The sequence below is a fragment of the Arachis duranensis genome, chromosome 5, assembly GCF_000817695.3.
Source record: "Arachis duranensis cultivar V14167 chromosome 5, aradu.V14167.gnm2.J7QH, whole genome shotgun sequence".
Taxonomy (NCBI): domain Eukaryota; kingdom Viridiplantae; phylum Streptophyta; class Magnoliopsida; order Fabales; family Fabaceae; genus Arachis; species Arachis duranensis.
The window spans coordinates 36,421,249-36,426,975 of NC_029776.3; the positions used below are offsets into that span (position 1 = coordinate 36,421,249).

Below are 5,727 nucleotides of genomic sequence, written 5' to 3' on the forward strand. Positions count from 1 at the left end.
TGGCAGAAAGTAAAGAGAATGGGTAAGATCAGAAATGGGGAATTCATTGGGCTCAGGAGATGTTTTATTCTCTGGATCAAGTTCATTTTCATCTCTCCCTCAATCAATGCGTCTATTGATCTCCTTGGCAATCCTAGGTGATTGGATCCCAATTCCTTGGCAATCCAATCTCTCTAAGCTTGAACAATTGCCCAATTCCTTGATTTAATTGCTCATGGGAAGAGATGAAGTGTGGTCACTGATTATACCACATGTATTTCCAAATCAAAGTGTTGGGAGGATTACATGTCACTATATCCGCCCAGACCCCAATTTGGTCCAACATGAGAAAGCATTTCTAGCATGATCTCCTCATCCCTTTTCCAAGGCTCAGAGGAGACCCAATTATGGAGAGTTTCTTTTCTAAGGCAACTAACCAATTGAATTAAGATCGAAAGCTTTCTAGTAAATCAAAAAAGAAGAAAGAAGAAAAAGAATAAAAACTATAATTGATCCATAAAATTACAACAGAGCTCCCTAACCCAATGAAAGGGGTTTAGTTGTTCATAGCTCTAGAAATAGAAAATGGCAGAAAAGAATATATGCTTCAAAATGAAGAAAAGTAAATATACAGAGGGTAGTTCTCTAAAGTGCCAAGCTTCTCTACAGTTCAAAACTACTCCTATATATACTACTCTTCTTGATCTTTTAGTGAGTTCTTCATGTCTTAGATGTGGGCCTGAGATCTTGAGTTGAAGCAGTTTACAATCTTTAGTGGGCTCTGCTTGCAGAAAGGTGTGAGTTAGGCATCGGTGTTAATGATGTTAACGTTAAGTGAAAATGTAGGGTCTAGAACGTTAGTGGCAATCACCTTTTTCACTAACGTTCTAACCCCATATAGTCCACGTTAACTTCAACGTTAGTAGCACTAACGTGACTTAACTTCAACGTTTGTGGCACTAACGTGACCACTAACGTTGCCTCTTGGTCCTTTGCAGACGTTATTGGGAATCACCTTTTCCAATAACGTTGTATTATGCCCCCTTTCCCTACGTTAGAGTTCACGTTAGTTTAACTAACGTGACTCTTAACATGGGCATGCCTATCTTCGAGAGCGTTAGTGACACTTACTTTGTCACTAACGCTCCAAACGCCCCTACTTTCCACGTTAGAGTTCACGTTAACTAAGTTAACATGGCCACTAACGTGGTAGTTGATGAGCAGATAATTTATACCCTTTTTGACATTGTTTTTAGGTAGTTTTTAATAGGTTCAAGCTACTTTTTGGGATGTTTTCATTAATTTTTATGTTAAATTCACATTTCTAGACTTTACTATGAGTTTATGTGTTTTTCTGTGATTTCAGGTAATTTCTGGCTGAAATTGAGGGACTTGAGCAAAACTCTGAAAAAGGCTGACAAAAGGACTGCTGATGCTGTTGGAATCTGACCTCCCTGCACTCAAAATGACTTTTCTAGAGCTACAGAACTCCAATTGGTACGCTCCCAACGGCGTTGGAAAGTAGACATCCAGAGCTTTCCAGCAATATATAATAGTCCATACTTTATTCGGGAATTGACGACGTAAACTGGCGCTCAACGCCAGTTCCATGTTGCTGTCTGGAGTCAAACGCCAGAAACACGTCACAACCCAGAGTTGAACGCCCAAAACACGTTACAACTTGGCGTTCAACTCCAATAAAAGCCTCAGCTCGTGGATAGACCAAGCTCAGCCCAAACATACACGAAGTGGGCACAGAAAGTGGATTTATGCATCAATTACTTACTTCTGTAAACCCTAGTAGCTAGTTTATTATAAATAGAACTTTTTACTAGTGTATTAGACATCTTGGGACGATTTGTTCTCAGATCATGGGGGCTGGCCATTCAGCCATGCCTGAACCTTTCACTTATGTATTTTCAACGGTGGAGTTTCTACACACCATAGATTAAGGGTGTGGAGCTCTGCTGTACCTCAAGTTTCAATACAATTACTATTATTTTCTATTCAATTCTCTTTTATTCTTATTCCAAGATATACGTTGCACTTCAACATGATGAATGTGATGATCCGTGACACTCATCATCATTGTCACCTATGAACGCGTGTGACTGATAACCACTTCCGTTCTACTTTAGGCCGGGCGCATATCTCTTAGATTCCCCAACAGAATCTTCGTTGTATAAGCTAGATAGATGGCGGCATTCATGGGAATCCGGAAAGTCTAACCTTGTCTGTGGTATTCCGAGTAGGATTCCGGAATTGAATGACTGTGACGAGCTTCAAACTCCTGAAGGTTGGGCGTTAGTGACAGACGCAAAAGAATCAATGGATTCTATTCCAACCTGATTGAGAACCGACAGATGATTAGCCGTGCTGTGACAGAGCATTTGGACCATTTTCACTGAGAGGATGGGATGTAGCTATTGTCAAGGGTGATGCCTCCAGACGATTAGCCATGCAGTGACAGCACATTGGACCATTTTTCCGAGAGGATGAAAAGTAGCCATTGACGACAGTGATGCCCTACATACAGCTTGCCATGGAAAAGAGTAAGAAGGATTGGATGAATGTAATAAGAAAGTAGAGATTCAAGAGGAGCACAGCATCTCCATACGCCTATCTGAAATTCCCGCTATTGATTAACATAAGTATTTCTATCCCTTTTTATTTTATTTATTTTTATTTATCCAATCTAATCACATTTGACTTTATGAGTCCACTTAACTGAGATTTACAAGATGACCATAGCTTGCTTCATACCAACAATCCCGTGGGATCAACCCTTACTCACGTGAGGTATTACTTGGACGACCCAGTGCACTTGCTGGTTAGTTGAACGGAGTTGTGACTTCAAATAGAGCCAATTATTAAATTTCATACAAGTACAAGAAGTATGGATCACAATTTCGTCCACCAAGTTTTTGGCGCCGTTGCCGGGGATTGTTCGAGTTTGGACAACTAACGGTTCATCTTGTTGCTCAGATTAGGTAATTTTCTTTTTATTTTCTTTTCAAAAAGTTTTCAAAATTTTTCTTTTATTTTCGTTTTTCTAAAGAATATTTTCAAAAAAATAAAATAAAAATACAAAAAAATTAGAAAATCATAAAAGTCAAAAATATTTTGCGTTTCTTGTTTGAGTCTTGAGTCAATTTTTAAGTTTGGTGTCAATTGCATGCTTTAAAAATTTTTTCTTGCATTTTTCGAAAATTTCATGCATTCATGGTGTTCTTCATGATCTTCAAGTTGTTCTTGACAAGTCTTCTTGTTTAATCTTGATGTTTTCTTGCTTTGTGTTGTTTGTTGTTTTTCATATGCATTTTTCGTTTGTTAGAGTCCATGCATTAAAGATTTCTAAGTTTGGTGTCTTGCATGTTTTCTTTGCATCAAAAATTTTTTCAAAAATATATTCTTGATGTTCATCATGATCTTCAAATTGTTCTTGGTGTTCATCTTTACATTCATAGTGTTCTTGCATGCATCTTGTGTTTTGATCCAAAATTTTCATGTTTTGGGTCATTTTTGTGTTTTTCTCTCTCATCATTAAAAATTCAAAAATAAAAAAAAATATCTTTTCCTTTTTTCTCTCAAAATGTCGAAAATTTGAGTTGACTTAGTCAAAAATTTTCAAAATTAGTTGTTTCTTACAAGTCAAGTCAAATTTTCAATTTTAAAAATCTTATCTTTTCAAAATCTTTTTCAAAAATTATATCTTTTTCATTTTTTTCTATTTTTCAAAAATTTCAAAAATCTTTTCCAAAATATTTTCAAAATCTTTTTCTTATCTTTGTATCATATTTTCGAAAATTCACTAATAATTAATGTGATTGATTAAAAAATTTGAAGTTTGTTACTTTCTTGTTAAGAAAGGTTCAATCTTTAAGTTCTAGAATCTTATCTTGTAGTTTCTTGTTAGTGAAGTAAGTAATTTTAAATTTTAAAAATTAAATCTTTTTATCTTTTATCATATCTTTTTCAAAAATTTTTATCTTTTTCAAAATTTTGATTTCAAATATCTTATCTAACCTCTTATCTTCTTATCTTTTCAAATTTTATTTTAATATCTTTTTCAACTAACTATTTGACTTTTTGTTTGTTTCTTATCTTTTTCAAAATCACCTAACTACTTTTCCCTCTCTAATTTTCGAAAATATCTCACCTCTTTTTCAAAAAAAATTCTTTTGTTTTAAATTTTAATTTTAATCTTACCTTATCTCTAATTTTCGAAAATCACTAACCCTTTTTTTTTAAATTATTTTCGAATTTTCCCTCTCTTCTCTCTTATTCTATTTAATTATTTAATTACTAACACTTCTCTTCACCTCTCTTCATCTAATAATCCGAACCCATTCTTCTTCACTCTTCTCCCCTTTCTTCTTCTACTAACATAAAGGAATCTCTATACTATGACATAGAGGATTCCTCTCGCTTTTCTTGTTTTCTTCTCTTTCATATGAGCAGGAACAAGGACAAAAGCACTCTTGTTGAAATTGATCCCGAACCTGAAAGGACTTTGAAAAGGAAACTAAGAGAAGCTAAATTACAACAATCCAGAAGTAACCTTTCAGAAATTTTCGAACAAGAGAAGGAGATGGCGGCCGAACCCAATAATGATAATGCAAGAAGAATGCTTGGTGACTTTACCAAACCAACCTCCAAATTTGATGGAAGAAGCATCTCCATTCCTGCCATTGGAGCAAATAATTTTGAGCTGAAACCTCAGCTAGTTGCCTTAATGCAACAGAACTGCAAGTTTTATGGACGTTAATCTGAAGATCCTTACCAGTTTTTAACTGAGTTCTTGCAGATTTGTGAGACTGTTAAGACGAATGGAGTTGATCCTGAAGTCTACAGACTCATGCTTTTCCCTTTTGCTGTAAGAGACAGAGCTAGAATATGGTTGGATTCACAACCTAAAGATACCCTGGACTCCTGGGATAAGCTGGTCATTGCCTTCTTGGATAAATTCTTTCCTCCTCAAAAGCTGAGCAAGCTTAGAGTGGATGTTCAGACCTTCAAACAAAAAGATGGTGAATCCCTCTATGAAGCTTGGGAAAGATACAAGCAGTTGACCAAAAGGTGTCCATCTGACATGTTTTCAAAATGGACCATATTAGATATATTCTATTATGGTCTATCTGAGTTCTCTGAATGCCATATTGGCTCAGAACAAAGTGTTGACTCAGCAAGTTAACATGATCTCTCAAAGTCTGAATGGATGGTAAAATGCATCCAACAGTACTAAAGAGGCAGCTTCTGAAGAAGCTTATGATCCTGAGAACCCTGCAATGGCAGAGGTTAATTACATGGGTGAACCTTATGGAAACACCTATAATTCATCATGGAGAAATCATCCAAATTTCTCATGGAAGGATAAAAAAAAGCCTCAACAAGGCTTTAACAATGGTGGACGCAATAGGCTGAGCAATAGCAAGCCTTTTCCATCATCTTCTCAGCAACAGACAGAGAATTCTGAACAAAACACTTCTAATTTAGCCACTGTAGTCTCTGATCTGTCAAAGGCCACTTTCAGTTTCATGAGTGAAACAAGATCCTCCATCAAAAATCTGGAGGCACAAGTGGGCCAGCTGAGTAAAAAAGTCATTGAAACTCCTCCCAGTATTCACCCAAGTAATACAGAAGAGAATCCAAAAGGAGAGTGCAAAGCCATTGATGTAATCAATATGGCCGAATGCACAGGGGAGGAGAAGGACGAAAATCCTAGTGAGGAAGACCTCCTGGGACGTC

The 5,727-nt window shown here is 36.2% G+C and overlaps 1 non-coding gene across 1 annotated transcript; it reads right to left on the reverse strand.

Moving 5' to 3' along the window:
- Positions 1-4,969: 4,969 nt before the first annotated feature.
- On the reverse strand, positions 4,970-5,073 carry LOC127748017 (small nucleolar RNA R71). The gene has a single exon (XR_008009960.1). It is a non-coding gene; the product is annotated as a small nucleolar RNA R71 (small nucleolar RNA).
- Positions 5,074-5,727: the final 654 nt, after the last annotated feature.